The sequence below is a fragment of the Aethalodelphis obliquidens genome, unplaced genomic scaffold (assembly GCF_003676395.1).
Source record: "Aethalodelphis obliquidens isolate GAN/ISIS:26980383/991018 unplaced genomic scaffold, ASM367639v1 scaffold40, whole genome shotgun sequence".
NCBI classification, from domain to species: Eukaryota; Metazoa; Chordata; class Mammalia; order Artiodactyla; family Delphinidae; genus Aethalodelphis; species Aethalodelphis obliquidens.
In genome coordinates this window covers 15,773,387-15,793,855 of record NW_020837984.1, presented here as the reverse complement: position 1 = coordinate 15,793,855, position 20,469 = coordinate 15,773,387, and the positions used below count along the sequence as shown (strand labels likewise).

The window sequence follows — 20,469 nt, the reverse complement described above, 5'->3', positions numbered from 1 at the left end:
CTGAAGTAGGGTCCTAGCACGGGCCCCGACCCGGCCCTCCGGGGGCAGTGCGGTGAAACGACGCGGTGGAGAGGCAGCCGAGCTCCCTTCCCATCCCGGGGGTCCCCCAACCTCCTCCCGCCCCCGCCGTCAGCCCGCCGCCATTTTGTGCGCAGCCGCTGCGACACAGATACAATAGTCGGCCCGGACTGCAAAGGAAAGGCTCAGGACCCCCACGCTACGGACTCCCGCCTTCCAGCCCCCTGCTCCCCACAAGGCAGCCGTCCTACCTATGCCTACCCGACTAACAGCCGGATCCCATTTGCGCCCCACACAGTTTAGACTCAGCCTCCAGTCTCGACGCCGAAGAAGCTACCGCCTCCAAAGAGCCGCACGCATGCGCGCCGGTCGAGCCTTTGCGAGCCCTCAGCTGCTCGCGACGCCTGCGTACCGCCGGCACCGCGCTCGCCCGGAGGCACGAGAAAGGGGCAGGAGGAACTCGGTTCCGGAAGAGGGCGCTCTCTCGTGTGGCGTTCCAGGCCTCCCCGGCAAAACTCAGGCATCGCTATCGGTGCCTCTGCCTGTTATGTGCCTGTCCTCTATTGTCCTGTTCAAATCATGCGCATATGTGAGACCTGCATTGTCTCACCTCCATGAAGTGTTCCCTGATCATTTTTGCCTTCAATAATACATTAAAATACATGGTATTCATCTGGCATTGGATATCGTAATGCTTTGTATGATTAAGATTTCACCTGCCTTTATCCTTTAAACATAGATATAGAAATACTTAATATTTCAATATCAAATCAATAGATATAAATTTACAATGATGTGAAGTATATCATAGCCACTGAAAACGTCAAGAAATTTGAATTCAATTAAAGCTAATTGAGCTAAAAGCTTAACACCTGGAAAATCCTTTGAGTCGTTTCATAATAAAAATACCTACCTAATGTGGCAGATATTTTTTACCTTTATTTTACCGATTAAAAACGTTGAGTTAAGAGACTTTGAGTAACTTCTCAAAGTACCTCTACTACACCAACAAAAAAATTCAATCATTGGGTAAAATCTGGTAGAATTCACAAGTCCTGCCCCTTGGATACCATGTAATTCACATCACCTGCGAGCAACTGCTAGTTGTGATGCAACACAAGTAGATGCATTTCTTTTATTCACATTAAGCATAGAAAAGGCTGAAAGAAAAGTCTTTTATAAAATAATCTTACCGGATTTTCTTTTCAAACTTAAAGTCCTGATAGAGGCAACAAGCCAAAAACAACAAAGAAAAAGCCAAGAAGCTCTCCCCAAACTCCAAATAACCAATGTTAAAGTGTGATTATTTCCTTCCATATATTTCTTTATATTCATACAAACATACCCAAACGTGTTAATTGCATGTAATGGGAAATGTTCTTCATTCTTTTTTTCCCAAAGATTTACACATTGGCCTGCTATTTACTTTCCTGACTACTGACATTTCTCCAAGTAAATCATATAAATCCTCTTTTTTTAATAGTTGCATAAGACTCACAGTATGACTCTATCATCAATTATTCAACCTGCTGAACACTAAAGTTGTTTTCAGTCTTTTTGATACTTACAAACATTGTTTTATACAAACAGCCTTACCAACTAATATTTTTATTTCCAAAGGCAAGTGAGACAGCTAGATTAAAGGACATGGATAGATAGATATTTAATTTTACTAGGTATTGACAGAATACTTTCCAAAAAGCTTATACAAATTCCCACTGTCACTAAATATGTAAAAGAATGACCATTTCTCCACAACCTTACTTCTTTTTCTAAACTGACGTAGTTTAAAAATCAATGGACCTGTCTGCTTTCTAAGTTTGGTAGAATTCATCTTTGAAATATCTCTTCTGGTGCTTTCTCTAGGGGCTGTTCTTGAACAACTTTCTCTAGATTTCTTTTTTTTTTTTTTTTTTTTTTTTTTGCGGTACGTGGGCCTCTCACTGTTGTGGCCTCTCCCGTTGCGGAGCACAGGCTCCGGACGCGCAGGCTCAGCGGCCATGGCTCACGGGCCCAGCCGCTCCGCGGCATGTGGGATCTTCCCAGACCGGGGCATGAACCCGTGTCCCCTGCATCGGCAGGAGGACTCTCAACCACTGTGCCACCAGGGAAGCCCTCTCTAGATATTTTATGATATATAATTTGATTACAATTTTTCTCTCTCCTCCACAATCATTCCTATAATTTACATTCTCCCAGAAAAGCATCCATTTCACCTAGGTTTTCTAATTCATTTCCCTAGAGTTGGGCAAACTAATTCATTTCCTTTATGCTTCCCCCTTACATGGCTTTATTTCTATAGCACATATCACCTTCTAACATACCATATAGTTTATCTCTTATTATTTCTTATCTAGCTCCCTCCACTAGAACATGAGCTCTATGTTAGGGATATTTGTCTGTTTTCTTCACTGCTTTATCTCTAATACCTAGAACGATACCTGGCACACAGTAGAAAATCAGTGTATATTTGATGAAAGGGTGAATGACCCTGATGGGTAAAAAAAAAAAACCTTTAATATTCTTTGCTGGTATTTCTAATGAGCTGATTGTCTCTTTTTTTATCAGGAGATGGTGCTTGTATATAAGGAATATAACCCTTTGTCAAATATGTTGCAATTGGCTTCTCTACATTGCTATTTTGTTTCTGAGTGTCTTTTGCCATTATAAAATTTAAATGCAATCAAACTTGTCATCTATTCCTTTATGACTTCTAAATGGTGTGGGTTTTTGTTTTGTTTGTTTCTGGTCTAAGAAGGCTCATCTCACCCCCTCCAGAAGCATATACACCCGGAAATGATACAAAAATTCTTCTAAAATTTCTATATTTTTGCTTACAATTTTATAACTTTATTTTTTACAGTTAGATATTCAATTAATTTAAGATGTATTCTTTTTGTGACATGAAGTAGCAACCTAACTTTGTTTTCTTCCAAATGTATTAGATCCATCATGAAGCTTCCAGATATTAAATAAACAAACCACCATTTTCCCCCTTCACTGAAATGCTCCTTCCCCTTAAAAAACAACCACAAATTATTAAATTCCTGTATATAAAAATGGATTTAAAAAAATGTATTTATGGACTCTCTAGTCTATCCTACCAATATATTTGTCTACCTATGGGCCAGTACCATTTGTTCATTCATTAACTGATCCAACAAATATTACTCGAGGGCCTACTCTATGCCAGAAACCCTTCTGGGTACCAAAGGGTCAGTGGCAATCCAGACAGCAACGCTAACTCCTGCCCTCATGACACCTACAGCCTTGATTGGGGTGACAGACAATAAACAAGTAAGTATGTAGTATGTCAGATGGTGTTAAGTGCTATGGATAAAAACAAGCATAGGGATCAGGACATAGGGAACCAGGAGGTGACAGAAGCTATAATTTAAATAGGATGTTCAAGGAGGACTTCCGGGAAGATGGCAGAAGAGTAAGACGCGGAGATCACCTTCCTCCCCACAGGTACACCAGAAATATACCTACACGTGGAACAACTCCTACAGAACACCTACTGAACGCTGGCAGAAGACCTCAGACCACCCAAAAGGCAAGAAACCCCCCACGTACCTGGGTAGGGCAAAAGAAAAAAGAAACAACAGAGACAAAAGGATAGGGACGGGACCTGCACCAGTGGGAGGGAGCTGTGAAGAAGGAAAGGTTTCCACACACTAGGAAGCCCCTTCGCGGGCGGAGACTGCGGGTGGCGGAGGGGGAAGCTTCGGCGCCGCAGAGGAGAGCACAGCAACAGGGGTGCAGAGGACAAAGCGGGGAGATTCCCGCACAGAGGATCGCTGCCAACCGGCACTCACCAGCCCGAGAGGCTTGTCTGCTCCCCCGCCGGTGCGGGCGGGGCTGGGAGCTGAGGCTTGGGCTTCAGTCGGAGCGCAGGGAGAGGGCTGCAGTTGGCAGCGTGAACACAGCCTGCAGTGGGTTAGTGCGCCACGGCTGGCCGGGAGGGAGTCCGGAGAACAGTCTGGACCTGCTGAAGAGGCAAGAGACTTCTTCTTCCCTCTTTGTTTCCTGGTGCGCGAGGAGAGGGGATTAAGAGCGCTGCTTAAAGGAGCTCCAGAGAAGGGCACGAGCCGCGGCTAACATGGCGGCATGAGACGCTAAGGCTGCTGCTGCCGCCACCAAGAAGCCTGTGTGCGAGCACAGGTCACTATCCACACCCCCCTTCCGGGGAGCCTGTGCAGCCCGCCACTGCCAGGGTCCCGGGATCCAGGGACAACTCCCCCTGGAGAATGCACGGGGCGCCTCAGGCTGGTGCAACGTCATGCCGGCTTCTGCCGCCACAGGCTAGCCCCGCACTCCGTGCCCCTCCCTGTCCCTGGCCTGAGTGAGCCAGAGCCCCCGAATCAGCGGCTCCTTTAACCCCGTCCTGTCTGAGCGAAGAACAGACGCCCTCCTGCGACCTACACGCAGTGGCGGGGCCAAATCCAAAGCTGAACCCCAAGAGCTGTGAGAACAAAGAAGAGAAAGGGAAATCTCTCTCAGCAGCCTCAGGAGCAGCGGATTAAAGCTCCACAATCAACTTGATGTACCCTGCATCTGTGGAATACATGAATAGACAACCAATCATCCCAAATTAAGGAGGTGGACTTTGAGAGCAAGATTTATGATTTTTTCCCCTTTTCCTCTTTTTGTGTGTATGTGTATGCTTCTGTGTGAGACTTTGTCTGTATAGCTTTGCTTCCACCATTTGTCCGAGGGTTCTATCCGTCCGTTTTTTTCTCTTAATTATTTTTTTATTTTAATAACTTTATTATATTTTATCTTACTTTATTTTATTTTACTTTACAACCTAACCTTGCACCTAAAGCAATTAGAGAAAGAAGAACAAAAAACCCCCAAAGTTAGCAGAAGGAAAGAAATCATAAAAATCAGATCAGAAATAAATGAAAAAGAAATGAAGGAAACGATAGCAAAGGTCAATAAAACTAAAAGCTGGTTCTTTGAGAAGATAAACAAAATTGATAAACCATTAGCCAGACGCATCAAGAAAAAAAGGGAGAAGACTCAAATCAATAGAATTAGAAATGAAAAAGGAGAAGTAACAACTAACACTGCAGAAATACAAACGATCATGAGAGATTACTATAAGCAACTTTATGCCAATAAAGTTGTCCAATAAATGGACAACCTGGAAGAAATGGACAAATTCTTAGAAAGGCACAACCTGCCAAGACTGAATCAGGAAGAAACAGAAAATATGAACAGGGCTTCCCTGGTGGCGCAGTGGTTGAGAGTCCGCCTGCCGATGCAGGGGACACAGGTTTGTGCCCCGGTCCGGCAAGATCTCACATGCTGCGGAGCAGCTGGGCCCATGAGCCACGGCCGCTGAGCCTGTGCATCCGGAGCCTGTGCTCCGCAACGGGAGAGCACAACAGTGAGAGGCCCGCGTACTGCAAAAAAAAAAAAAAGAAAATATGAACACACCAATCACAAGCACTGAAATTGAAACTGTGATTTAAAATCTTCCAACAAACAAAAGCCCAGGACCAGATGGCTTCACAGGCGAATTCTATCAAACATTTAGAGAAGAGCTAACACCTATCCTTCTCAAACTCTTCCAAAATACAGCAGAGGGAGGAACACTCCCAAACTCATTCTACAAGGCCACCAGTACCCTGATACCAAAACCAGACAAGGATGTCACAAAGAAAGAAAACTACAGGCCAATATCACTGATGAACATAGATGCAAAAATCCTCAACAAAATACTAGCAAACAGAATCCAACAGCACATTAAATGAATCATACACCATGATCAAGTAGGGTTTATTCCAAGAATGCAAGGATTCTTCAATATATGCAAATCAATCAACGTGATACACCATATTAACAAATTGAAGGAGAAAAACCATATGATCATCTCAATAGATGCAGAGAAAGCTTTCAACAAATTTCAACACCATTTATGATAAAAACCCTGCAGAAAGTAGGCATAGAGGGAACTTTCCTCAACATAATAAAGGCCATATATGACAAACCCACAGCCAACATCGTCCTCAATGGTGAAAAACTGAAAGCATTTCCACTAAGATCAGGAACAAGACAAGGTTGCCCACTCTCACCATGCTTATTCAACATAGTTTTGGAAGTTTTAGCCACAGCAATCAGAGAAGAAAAGGAAATAAAAGGAACCCAAATCGGAAAAGAAGAAGTAAAGCTGTCACTGTTTGCAGATGACATGATACTATACATAGAGAATACTAAAGATGCTACCAGAAAACTACTAGGGCTAATCAATGAATTCGGTAAAGTAGCAGGATACAAAATTAATGCACAGAAATCTCTGGCATTCCTATACACTAATGATGAAAAATCTGAAAGTGAAATCAAGAAAACACTCCCATTTAGCACTGCAACAAAAGAATAAAATATCTAGGAATAAACCTACCTAAGGAGACAAAAGACCTGTATGCCGAAAATTATAAGACACTGATGAAAGAAATTAAAGATGATACAAATAGATGGAGAGATATACCATGTTCTTGGATTGGAAGAATCAACATTGTGAAAATGACTCTACTACCCAAAGCAATCTACAGATTCAATGCAATCCCTATCAAACTACCGCTGGCTGTTTTCACAGAACTAGAACAAAAATTTTCACCATTTGTATGGAAACACAAAAGACCCTGAATAGCCAAAGCAATCTTGAGAACGAGAAATGGAGCTGGAGGAATCAGGCTCCCTGACTTCAGACTATACTACAAAGCTACAGTAATCAAGAGCGTATGGTACTGGCACAAAAACAGAAATATAGATCAATGGAACAGGATAGAAAGCCCAGAGATAAACCCACGCACATATGGTCACCTTATCTTTGATAAAGGAGGCAGGAATGTACAGTGGAGAAAGGACAGCCTCTTCAATAAATGGTGCTGGGAAAACTGGACAGGTACACATAAAAGTATGAGATTAGATCACTCCCTAACACCATACACAAAAGTAAGCTCAAAATGGATTAAAGACCTAAATGTAAGGCCAGAAACTATCAAACTCTTAGAGGAAAACATAGGCAGGACAGTCTATGACATAAATCACAGCAAGATCCTTTTTGACCCACCTCCTAGAGAAATGGAAATAAAAACAAAAATAAACAAATGGGACCTAATGAAACTTCAAAGCTTTTGCACAGCAAAGGAAACCATAAACAAGACCAAAAGACAACCCTCAGAATGGGAGAAAATATTTGCAAATGAAGCAACTGACAAAGGATTAATCTCCAAAATTTATAAGCAGCTCATGCATCTTAATAACAAAAACACAAACAACCCAATCCAAAAATGGGCAGAAGACCTAAATAGACATTTCTCCAAAGAAGATATACAGACTGCCAAAAAACACATGAAAGAATGCTCAACATCACTAATCATTAGAGAAATACAAGTCAAAACTACAATGAGATATCATCTCACACCAGTCAGAATGGCCATCATCAAAAAATTCAGAAACAATAAATGCTGGAGAGGGTGTGGAGAAAAGGGAACCCTCTTGCACTGTTGGTGGGAATGTAAATTGATACAGCCACTGTGGAGAACAGTATGGAGGTTCCTTAAAAAACTACAAATAGAACTACCATATAACCCAGCAATCCCACTACTGGGCATATACCCTGAGAAAACCATAATTCAAAAAGAGTCACGTACCAAAATGTTCATTGCAGCTCTATTTACAATAGTCCGGAGATGGAAACAACCTAAGTGTCCATCATTGGATGAATGGATAAAGAAGATGTGGCACATATATACAATGGAATATTACTCAGCCATAAAAAGAAACGAAACTGAGCTATTTGTAATGAGGTGGATAGACCTAGAGTCTGTCAGAGTGAAGTAAGTCAGAAAGAGAGAGACAAATACTGTATGCTAACACATATATACGGAATTTAAGAAAAAAAAATGTCATGAAGAACCTAGGGGTAAAACAGGAGTAAAGACACAGACCTACTAGAGAATGGACTTGAGGATATGGGGAGGGGGAAGGGTAAGCTGTGACAAAGCGCGAGAGAGGAATGGACATATATACACTACCAAACGTAAGGTAGATAGCTAGTGGGAAGCAGCCGCATAGAACAGGGAGATCAGCTCGGTGCTTTGTGACCGCCTGGAGTGGTGGGATAGGGAGGGTGGGAGGGAGGGAGACGCAAGAGGGAAGAGATATGGGAACATATGTATATATATAACTGATTCATTTTGTTGTAAAGCAGAAACTAACACACCATTGTAAAGCAATTATACTCCAATAAAGATGTTAAAAAAATAAATAAAAATAAAAACCAGTAAATAAATAAATAGGATGGTCAAGAAAGGCATCACTAAGAAGGCAGCATGTGAGCAGAAATCTGAATGAAGTGTGGGAATAAGCAGTAGAGATATCCAGGAGGAAGGGTATTACAGGCAGAGTAAATGTAAAACGCAAAAGCACTGAGGTGAACGCCAGCTTGGCATATTTGAGAAACAGCAAGAAAGCCAGTAAGGCTGCAACAGCATGAGTAAGAGGAGACAGAGGAGGTAAGTGGAGGGGAACAGGGAATACTTACAGGTTGTATTAGTCAGCTTGAGCTGCCATAACAAAATACCACTGGCTGGGTGGCTTAAACCACAGGAACTTATTTTCTTACAGTTTTGGGGGCTGAAAGTCCAAATCAAGGTGTGGACAGGTTTGGTTTCTCCTCAGCCTTCTCTCCTTGGCAGCTGGCCACCTTCTTGCCACGACCTCATGTGGGCTTTTCTGTATGCCTACACATCCCAGGTGTCTCTCCCTCTTCTTATAAGGACACCAGTCATATTGGATTAGGGCCCACCCATATGATCTCATTTAACTGTAATCACTTCTTTAAAGGAAAATAAAGGAAGTAAGGGAAAATGATGAAGCAGGGGCTGGGTAATGCTTTCAATAAGGTAATCAGAGAAGTCCTCCCTGGTGAGGTGACAGCTAAGCAGAGATATAAAGGAAGGGAGGAGGAAAGTCACACAGAGATCTGGAAGAAGAGCTTTCCAATAGAGGACACATCAAGTGCAAAGCCCTGGGACCAGAGCATGTTGGGTGTGTTTGAGGAATAACATGAATGCCAGCTCAGCTGAGGTGAAGTGGTGTAAAGAAAGGACAAGTTGAGGTAGCAAGGAACCCGATAATGCAAAGGCTTATAAACCCCTACGGCAATATAGAACACTGAATAAAACCCTAGATTAGCAATCAAAAGAGTTACCTTTCTAGTCTCTGCTCTGATACTAATCTCACTGGATTTCAACTTCTTATAAGGGAGGGTACTAGATTAGCTTGCCTATAAGATGTGAGCCTGGAAATCTGTAAACTGAAAGATGCTCACCAATATTCATGGCATTCCAAAGCAAAATATATGTTTACCCTTAGAGTCTACTGTATTCATGCTTTTATGCCAAGCTTTTATGTCATCTAGTCTCTTTGGACCACTTACAGAATTTCTCATTCCCATCTAAAAATGTCAATTTTCTTAACAGAAAAAAATGTATCCTACTCCACATCTTCTCACCATTACTCTATTTTACAATTCCCCATCCTGTACTTTTACCCACTCTGTTTTCTGATTGGCCAGACAAGTCCTGAGCAGCTCTATCCAAAGCTCAGCTTCTGCCTGTTCAGCATAGCCACAGCTCAATGCCTGAACGTATTAGAAAAAGAATAGTCATCACAAACTGTTTCCTGTGATTTGTTAACATAAATGGGGCTTTGTTTCAATGACATAAAGAATCTCATCACCATTTCATCTCAATTGCAACTGTCCTAATAAACAGGATTTGGGGGCAACCATTGCCTTCCTTCTGTCTTTAGAGTCCAAATCTAATGACTGGATAGACACAGGGCCATGATGAAAGTTTGAGAAATCCCACAACATTTCATGTCCTGCAATAGAACATAAACGTCGAGAATACTTAGTTCTGATACTTTAATTTTGCAGCATTCACGCCAGACTATAAGGTGTAACATATATAGAATTTTAGAAACTAACTCAAGAAAACAAGCAGTTGAGACTTCCCTGATGGCACATTGGATAAGACTCCGTGCTCCCAATGCAGGGGGCCTGGGTTCAAATCCCTGGTCAGGGAACTAGATCCCACATGCATGCTGCAACAAAGGAGCTGGCGAGCCGCAACTAAGGAGCCCTCCTGCCACAACTAAGACCTGGTGCAACCAAATAAATAAATATTTAAAAAAAAAAAAGCAGTTATTTTTCTGAGTTTTTGTCAAGGCTAGTGCAATGGTGACCAGAAATCTGTTTGCCTCTTCTTGTTAAGGTGGTTTCTAAACCTGTCCACAAATTCTTTGATAATTTCACTTCACAAGGTGGAGCCTAATTCCACTTCCTCTGAATGTAGGTCAGACTTAGAAGATTGTTTCTAATGAATACAATGTGGTGCAAGTGATGCTATGTGACTTCCAAGGCTAGGTCATGAAAAGGGTAGCCTCTGACTGACCCTCCCTTCTCTCCCCTGGATTACTCACACCAGGGAACGCCAGCTGCTATGTCATGAGGACATCCAAACAGCCTTTGAGAAGCCCATAAGGAGAGAAATTAAAGCCTCCAGCCAACAACTACCACCAAATTGGCGGCCATTTCATTGAGCCACTTGGGAGACAGAACCTCCAGCCTCAGTGAAGCATAAATGACTGCAGCTTAAATCAACATCCTGAAAGCAATCTCATGACGGACTCTAAGGAGGAACTACCCAGTTATGAATTCCTTATCCATGGAAATGGTAAGGATAAAAAAGTATAGTTTGGGGACTTCCCTGGTGGTCCAGCAGGTAAGACTAAAAGCTCCCTATGCAGGGATCCCCGGGTTGATCCCTGGTCAGAGAACTAGATCCCATATGTATGCCGCAACTAAGAGTTCGCATGCGGCAACTAAGAAGTCCACATGTCGCAACACGTGCCACAACTAAGAAGCCTGCACGCTGCAACTAAGATCCTGCGTGCTGCAACGAAGACCCAGGCAGCCAAAAATAAATAAATAAAATAGTTTTTAAAAAGTATATTTTTGTTTTGCGCCATTAGGTTTTAGGGTAATTTTTTACGTAGCTGTACATAAATAATGCATTTGTTATCTGAAGAGTAGGGTCTCAATTCATTAAAAATACAAATCAAAAGCATGATATATCAATCAGTGAACAAAGACCTGGGATTTAGAAACAATAGAATTTTGACTTGAACTCTAATTTAAGTGATAACAATAGTTTCCACAAGCATAAAATGAGAATAATCCTTTCCCTTCAGGATTTTCATCTTATGAATTCCTTACCCCTATACATTCTGTGTAGAGTCTACATACCAGCTACAAAAGCAATTCCAGAAAAAGATCCACTTCGAGTGGAAGCATGAAGCGTTCTATAGACATACTCCCCAGTGAACCAAACATACTGGTGAAAATTATTTTTAAAAAACAATCATTTAAAGTGTCTGTAAATTGTCCTAAGTTTAGACGCCAAATGAAGAAATATTTATTTAAGAAAATCTACTAAATTTTGATAAGAAGTGAGCGTTTGTGGCAGTTTACCCATGGCCCACTCACTTGCCACTCCCACCAATTTCAGTGTGATGGAAGCTCTACTCCAGTTGCTACTGATAAGAGGATGGGGCTTCCTCTTCCCCTAACTCCCAAGGGATATGGCATCCCCCCCATCAAGAAGGATGGGCCACCAACATTTCTGTTCCTTCCCAGCTCTGTGTTATAGAGGCTAAATTTCAGGCAAGTGCAGCACAGAGGTTTAGGGCTCCCTTCTTAAGCCCAGAACACACTCATAAATTGGAGGCCCAATCCCAGATGAAGCAGGCCAAAAATACGGTGGCCCTAATTGCCCTTGTCCCAGTCTGTTGGTAGGACAGAGATTTTACTCCAGGAGAGGCAAGCCAAGAAGACCAGAGGCTACTGCCCCCACCCAAAGTCCTGTTCATAAGCAGAGTTGTCATTCCAAAAGAAGTGGGCCACTGTCCCCAACACCTGCTCTGGAGCAGTGGCTCAGAGATTTTGCCTAGGGAGGAAGGCAGTCATAACAACAGAGAGCTCTTAAGCTCTCCTCAGAGGAAATGACTTTATTTAATACAGTGTAGGGAACTTCAAACCTACACTGGCAATCTCAGAAATAATGGAGAAATTGGGTAAGAAATTAGGAGGAAGGCTGATAGCTTCATAGTATCAGCAAGCTAAACTGGCAGATCAGCAAGTTTAACAGAGAGAACCAGGGAAAGAAAAAGTTAAAATAGCCTCCTGGGGACAGAAGACATGTCAGAGACTAGTCTCAAAAAGTACACCAGCCAAGGAGCCCAAATTGAATTGGACCAGATTATAAAGAAATTTATGTCTGAAACAATACAGAAATCAGCCTAAAAGCTGGATGTGATACCAACAGAGGCAGACAGCTTAACAGAGAGATCAGGGGAAGAGACAGTCAAAGAGAGCACTGCTAAAACACTGTCATCCCAGAGCAACTTGTGCACATTGAAGGCTATAATCTCTAAGGAGCAAGTACAGAGTCTGCACACTGCAGGGGCAACAGACTTCACTAAAATAGTTAAGTCACTAAACAAATAAATAAAGAACAACAAACAAGTCCCAGGGGAGAGGGATAATCAGTATCAGATTTGCTACAATATATTACCTTAAGTGTCCAGTTTTCAACAACAAAAAATTACAAGACATACAAAGAAACAGGATGTGTGACTGACTCATACATAGGAAAATAGATAGGCAACAGAAACTGGCTGTGAGAGGGTCCAGATATTGGATTTAACAGACAAAGATTTCATAATAACCATTATAAGCATATTGAAAGAGCTAAAGAAAACCATGCTAGAAGAAGTAGACAAAGGTATGACAACATTGCAACAAATAGAGAATGTCGATAAAGAGAGAGAAGTAATTTTTAAAAAGAACTACATGAACATTGTGGAGGTAAAAAAGTACAATAACTAAAATGACAAGTTCACTAGAGGGGCTTAACAATAGGTTTGAACTAACAAAAGAAAGAATCGGCTCTCTTGAAGATAGACCAATGGTAATTATGCAACCCAAAGAACAGAGGGAAAAAAAGAATGAAGAAAAGTTAACAGAGCTTCAGAGAAATGCTGGATACCAGTAAGTGCACCAACATATGCATAATGTAAGTACCAGAAGAAGAGGAAAGATGAGACAGAGAAAAGAGTAGAAAAAAAAAATTGAAGACATAATGTCCAAGTGCTTTCCAAATTTGATGAAAAACATTATTCTACACGTACATGAAGCTCAACCAAGTCATGTAAACACAAATATATCCACACACAAACATATCATAGTAAAAATGTTGAAAGACAAAGACAAAAAGAATTTTGAAAGCAGCAGTACAAAAACAATTCATCGCATACTGATTTCTCATCAGAAACAATGGGGGCCAAAAGGCACTGGAATGACATATTCAAAGTATTAAAGGAAAAAAATTGTCAACCAAGAATCTTCTATCCAGCAAATCTTTCAAAAATGAAAGTGAAATAAAGACATTCCAAACAAACAAAAACTGAGAATTTGTTGCAAGAAGACCTATCTTACAAGAAATGCGAAATGAAGTTATTAAGGTGGAAAACAAGAGACTGCAGACAGTAATTCAAATCCTTATGAAAAAGTAAACATACCAGTAAAGGTAATTATGAAAGACAATATAAATGCCTATTTATTCTTCTTTCTTCTCTTAAGTGGTTTAAAAATCAACTTTTAAAACAACAGGTATATAATTGTTTTGTTGGCCTACAACACATAGAAATGTAATCTATTTGACAATAATAGAAGGAAGTGAATGGAAGCAAATTTGTATTTCAGTAAGGTAATGACACCAGGTGGTAACTTGAAAACACAGGAACAAATGAGGAGAACCAAAAATGGTAAATAAGAAGATTACTATAACAAACTCTATAAATATACACTTGCTGTCCTTTCTTCTCTCAGCTTCCCTAAAAGACATAAAATTATATAAAATAATACTTATAGCAATATATTTTGGGGTTTGTAACATATATAAAGTAATGTTATTTTAAAAGCACCAAAAAGGGGAAGAGGCACTAGAGCTACACAAGAGTAATGCTTTTAAATAACACTACAAATAAGTCAGTATAAATCTGAATGGATTCTGAAAAGTTAAAATGTACATGGTAAACCCTAGAGCAACAACTAAGAAAATAATTCAAAAATATCTATATAATGAAAAAATTATTAAAAGAATTAAGATATTACAGTAGGAAAACATTCACATAATACAAAAGAAAGCAATAAAGGAGGGAAATAGTTATGAGACTAACAGAAAATTAAAAGTAAAACAGCAGACATAAATCCAAACACATAAATAATAACATTGTATGTGAATGGATTAAAGAATCCAATCAAAAGGCAGAGATCATCAAAATAGATAAAAATATATCTCCAAATATATTTTGTCTATGGGACACACACTTTAGACTCAAAGATACAAATAGGTTGAAAGTAAAAGGATGGAAAAACATATATCAAGCAAATAACAATAATAAAAAGCTGAAGTGGCTATATATATATATTTATTTATTTTGTTTGTTTTTTGTGGTACGTGGGCCTCTCACTGTTGTGGCCTCTCCCGTTGCGGAGCACAGGCTCCGGACGCGCAGGCTCAGCAGCCATGGCTCACGGGCCCAGCTGCTCCACGGCATGTGGGATCTTCCCGGACCGGGGCACGAACCCGTGTCCCCTGCATCGGCAGGTGGACTCTCAACCACTGCGCCACCAGGGAAGCCCATGAGGTGGCTATATTAATATTAGATAAAATAGACTTTCTACCAATTCAGTGTTGATTATATTAAAAAACTCTGCTTGTTTACAGCTCCACCCTCCTTATGTTGCTGCTGTCACCAACTATATACAATGTGTGCCCATTAATACAGATTTATTGTTATTGCTTTACACCATATATTTGATTTTTAAATTATATAGGAAGAAAGGTTACAAACCAAACTTGCAATAATGTTGACTTTTACATTCACCTATGTAGATACTTCTACTATTTTTCTTTATTTCTTCATATAGCGTTAAGTTACTGTATAGTGCTCTTTCATTTCACCCTGAAGGACTTCCATTAGTATTTCTTATGGGGCAGGTCTACTAATAACTAATTCCCTCGGTTTTTGTTTATCTGGGAATATCTTCATTTCTCCTTCATTTGTTTTTTTTTTTTAACCTTCAATAAAATAACTTTGGAAATAACATACATCTCCATGACACCAACACTATAGTTTTCAGAGTCACAGTTAAGATACACAGAATTCCATCTGTAATTAATACAAACGACAACTTTTTTTTTTTTTTTTTTTTTTTGCGGTACGCAGGCCTCTCACTGTTGTGGCCTCTCCTGTTGTGGAGCACAGGCTCCGGACGCGCAGGCTCAGCGGCCATGGCTCACGGGCCTAGATGCTCCGCAGCATGTGGGATGTTCCCGGACCAGGACACAAACCTGTGTCCCCTGCATCGGCAGGCGTACTCTCAACCACTGCACCACCAGGGAAGCCCACAAATGACAACATTTTAAGCAGTAGTTTTTGTTACAAGGCAAACAAAATCAAGAAAGCAACCACCAAACAAAAGAGAACCAATGCTTCAGAGAAGGCATATCCAAGAATAGCACATGAGAACAGTTATTGTTTCATGAAGGGTTTCTGACATAACCAATGATAAGGTCACCAAGGACTGTTCCAATACCAGCACCAGACCAGTATTCCTACTGTTGCAGCACCTGCATCAATAAATTTGGCTGCAGTATCAATGTCTCTGCTGATTGCACCGGTCGGAAACTCCCACTGGATTAGTTGAGACACCATTCTGGGCCCCATTAAATACTGTAGAGCTCTCTCCAGTCAAAGAGCATATCGATGATGCAGAAATTCCTCTGGATGCAATCCTGGATCCAGCTTGGATCAGAGTTGGGGTGCAGACAAGCTTGGCATAGGTGAACTATATCTTTGGGGTGACATAGTTGGAGGACTTGGGTGACAGGTGACATGGGCTCCTCTCCCACTTTCCCTCTTCCTGGGGGTGGCAGCAGTGGCAGTTGAAGGAGTGAGGCTCTCTTTCATTTTTCAAGGATAGTTTTACCAGATATAGAATTCTTGGTTGACAATTTTTTCTTTTAGCAGTTTAAGTCATCCCATTGCCTGCTAGCCAACATGGTTTCTGAAGAGAAACTGGTTGCCAGTGTTGCCGAGGCTTCCCTGTACAAGATAGGTCCCTTCTCTCGTTCTGCTTTCAAGATTCTCCCTTTGTCTTTTCTAACAATTTGGCTATATTGTGTCTTCATGTGTATCTCTTTGAATTTATCCTGTTTGGAGGTCATTAAACTTTTTGGATATGTAATTTCATGTCTTTCACCAGATCTGGGAAGTCTTTGTATATTATTTCTTCAAAACGTCTTTCTGCCCTATTTTCTCTCTCCTCTCTCTCTAGGAATCCTATAATACATTGGTACATGTGATGATGTCCCACACACATCTTAGGCTTTGTTCTTTTTTAAAATTTTTATTTTTTCTTTCCTGCCCCTCAGACTGGAAAATCTCAATTAACTATTTTAAAGTGTGTTGATCAAATTAGCTATTGGGCACTTTGTTTTTATTTCCTCCTTAATCACCCATTAGTGAGGGTGGGACACCCATTCTAGAATTAAGGGCATGCCTGAACACATGACAACCAAAACAGGACAAATGAGATTGAGAGCAGTTTGTTACACATATACTTACAGCCTGGGGGAAAAGGACATCACACACCACACAGGACCCCATAGGAGTTGTACTCAAGAACTCCCATGTGGGAGGTAGGCTTTGCAATTTCAAGAAGGTGGGTTGATACCTGGTTCCTGCAGTAAGTTGTGATTGTCTTGTTTGAATACTTTCACAGACTTGCAAAGAAAGGAAATCTGTTACTCAGGGATAAGTAGGAACTGTGCCTGGTCCCTATAATAAGAAAGGTTGTTTGGCTATGGGCATGGAGTTTCTTTTTGGAGTGATGAAAATGTTTCTAATATTGATTGTGGTTATGGCTGTATAGCTCTATGAATATACTGAAAAACAATGAATATTTTCAATGGATGAATTTTATGGCATATTAATTATACCTCAATAAAGCTTTTATATTAAAGGTTCCTTTCATAACTAATGAGAGTTTATCTTAAGGCTACACAGAAAAGAAAAAAAAGTATAAGTTTTCAGCTCAGCTACTGGAAGGCCAGTTTTCAAGGAACAATGGGCTATGAGCTTTTCATCATTCATGATCCGACAGCAGCTCTGCTGACTTCTCTTTTCATTCCCTCTGAAACAGGCAATTGTTGTCCCCTACTTTAATAAATCTACCACACAGGTGACTCAGTATTTCTAGATTTCTCCTTCACTTCTAATCTTGGCTTTTGCCTCTCTTCTTCTTCTTTTTTTTTTTTTTTTTTTCGGTACGCAGGCCTCACTGTTGAGGCCTCTCCCGTTGCGGAGCACAGGCTTCGGACGCGCAGGCTCAGCGGCCATGGCTCACGGGCCCAGCCACTCCGCGGCATGTGGGATCTTCCCGGACCGGGGCACGAACCCGTGTCCCCTGCATCGGTAGGCGGACTCTCAACCACTGTGCCACCAGGGAAGCCCGCCTCTCTTCTTTTTGAGAGTCTCAGATTCAATTTTTTCGGATATTCTTGTCCCCTTTTCTGCAGAGTTCTCATGCTAGTCCCCTCATAAGTCACTGGTCTGGCTAATGTAATATACCTTTTAGCTAAGGCAATTACCCCTGATTTAATTAGCTGTGGCAAGGGCAGTAGGTAATATGATACATTGCTGGTGGGAATGCAAAATGATACAGCCACTCTAGGAAATGGTTTACTCCTTTCTTGTAATGCTAAATGCATTTACTCTATAACCCAGTAATCCCACTCCTGAGTATCTACCCTAGAGAAATAAAATCTTATGTTCACACAAAAACTGTACACAAATGTCCATAGCAGATTTATTTATAATGGTCCCAAACTGAAAACAACCCAAATGTCCTTCAAAGGGTGAATGGATAAAGAAATCGTGGTACATCTATACAGTTAACACTATTCAGCAATAAAAAGGAACAAATTACTGATACATGCAACAACTTGAAAGAATCTCAAAACATTACGCTGGGTGAAAGAATCCAGCCCTAAGAGGTTACACACTATACAATTTCATTTATTTGACATCCTCAAAATTACAAAACTATAGTTATGGAGAGTAGATCAGTAGTTGTCAGAAGTTATGGGTCGAGGGAAAGTATGACTACAAAGGAGATTTTTGGAATGATGAAACCATTCTTTATTCTGATTATGGTGGTAGTTACATAAATCTACACGTGTTAAAATGCAAAAAAAAAAAAAAAAAGAGTACACCAAAAGAAAAAAATCAATTTTTCTATATAGTAAATTAAAAAAACTAAAAACTAATGGGCTTAGAATATTGTTATGGACTGAATGTTTATGCTTTCCTCCCACCAAAATTTCATAAATTTAAATCCTAATCCCAAATGTGATGGTATCAGGAGGTGGGGCTTTTGAGAGGTAATTAGGTCATGAGCGTGGAGCCCTCATGAATGGGATTAGTGCCCGTAGAAAAGAGACCACAGAGAGCTCTATAGCTCTTTTTCTGCCATGTGAAGATACAACAAGAAGATACAACCTAGAAGATGGTTCTCACTAGACCCGACTATGCTGGCACCCTGATCTTGGACTTCCAGACTCCAGAACTGTGAGAAATAAATTTTTGTTGTTTATAAGCCACTCATTCTATGATATTCTGCCAAAGCCCAAACTAAGACAGGTATTAACAAGCAAGATATAGAAGAAATGCAAATAGCCAACAAAGAAAAGATGTTCAGGTGTATTAAAAGTCAAAGGAATGCAAATTAAAACAGCAACAAGGTATTGTACATTTTTCAGACTGGCAAAAATGAGAAAGATTGATAGTGTCTATAGTGGTGACGAGCATGTGGGGAACTAAGCAGCCTCACATGTTGGTGAATATGTAAACTGATAGAGCCGTTTTTAGAGGGCATTCTGATGGCATCTTTAAAAATATGCGGGCTTCCCTGGTGGCGCAGTTGTTGAGAATCTGCCTGCCAATGCAGGGACACAGGTTCGAGCCCTGGTCTGGGAAGATCCCACATGCCACGGAGCAACTGGGCCCGTGAGCCACAACTACTGAGCCTGCGCGTCTGGAGCCTGTGCTCCGCAACAAGAGAGGCCGCGACAGTGAGAGGCCCGCGCACCGCGACGAAGAGTGGCCCCCGCTCGCTGCAAGTAGAGAAAGCCCTCGCATAGAAACGAAGACCTACACAGCCAAAAACAAATAAATAAATGAATTTTAAAAAATATGCATATAGCCTTTAAACCAGGGAGTATAATTCATTTAAGCAATTCCAGTACTTACCATGGTACTTACCTGGTATATAAGGAAACCATTCTTTATTCTGATTATGGTGGTAGTTACATAAATCTACATGTGTTAAAATGCAAAAAAAAAAAAAAAAAAGTACACCTTATATACCAGTACCTGGTATATAAGGAAGCATTAAGCATGTGAAAATAGAGATTATCAGGTGAGATTTCCTGGAAAAGACAAAAGTTTGAGATGAACCTTCAAGGATGGCTAGGGTTTGAATCAGTGAAGAGAAAAAGAAGGATATTCTAGGAGAAAGAAAAGATGAGTCACAGTGGCTCAAAGAGGCAGGATAAATATGGTAAATTGGCATCAGCCAGGCTTCAGTGAAAAAGAAAAGTAGGAAGTTAGAGAGTACGAAATGGAAATTTCCTCACACAAGAGGTCCACCTCCTACTTTAGGACCCAAATAGATTCCACCTCCCCTAAGAAATCCCCCCATACCCAGAATTAATTGCTAGCTCCATTCACTTCCATAGCCCCTGAGGAAAACCTCTTTATCACTGGATCTCAAACTTTATCCTGTATCAGAATCACCTGTTGGGTTTATTAAACACAGATTGCTGAGTTTCTGATTCAGTAGGTCTGGGGACCACAATTTGAGAGCCAATGCTCTAGCCAAATTGACCTCCTTCGAATTGCTAAAATACCATTATAGTGAGCAGCTGTTATTTTTGCCTTCCCAGCATTCATCCTGCCTTCTTCCAGTAACCAAACCTTTTTCCAGAAGGGAACCACTTCTAAATAGTTTAGGTGTGGCGGTTCTGCCTCCCCTGACCATAGTAGACACATGACCAGTCAGAATATTCCATTCCCATGGTCACAGTAGTTGATTCAGGAATGAGGACATAGCCAATCAGAATCTTCTCTGGGATTTTTCTGCCAGACTTATCAGAGAAGATGCTCTCTTTCTGCCAAGGTTGCTAAGCTGATAACATGTGAGTCTTGAGCTTCTGGTGGCTCTCATGACTACCAAATGGAGAA

At 40.9% G+C, this 20,469-nt stretch overlaps 1 protein-coding gene and 1 pseudogene across 7 annotated transcripts in view; both read right to left on the bottom strand.

Annotated features, from left to right (window-relative positions):
* ZNF638 (zinc finger protein 638) overlaps positions 1 to 377 on the bottom strand; it is an 83,821-nt gene extending 83,444 nt beyond the window's left edge. For 6 of the 7 annotated variants that reach the window (XM_027131955.1, XM_027131960.1, XM_027131957.1 and 3 more), the window contains exon 1: positions 270 to 364. The gene's annotated coding sequence lies outside the window, so the exon portion shown is untranslated. Of the gene's footprint in view, positions 1 to 269 lie in introns of all 7 variants that reach the window. The other variant, XM_027131956.1, reaches the window with a different exon arrangement.
* Positions 378 to 15,603: 15,226 nt separating this feature from the next.
* Positions 15,604 to 20,469, bottom strand: part of LOC113633487 (ATP synthase F(0) complex subunit C3, mitochondrial-like) — a 51,905-nt pseudogene continuing 47,039 nt past the window's right edge.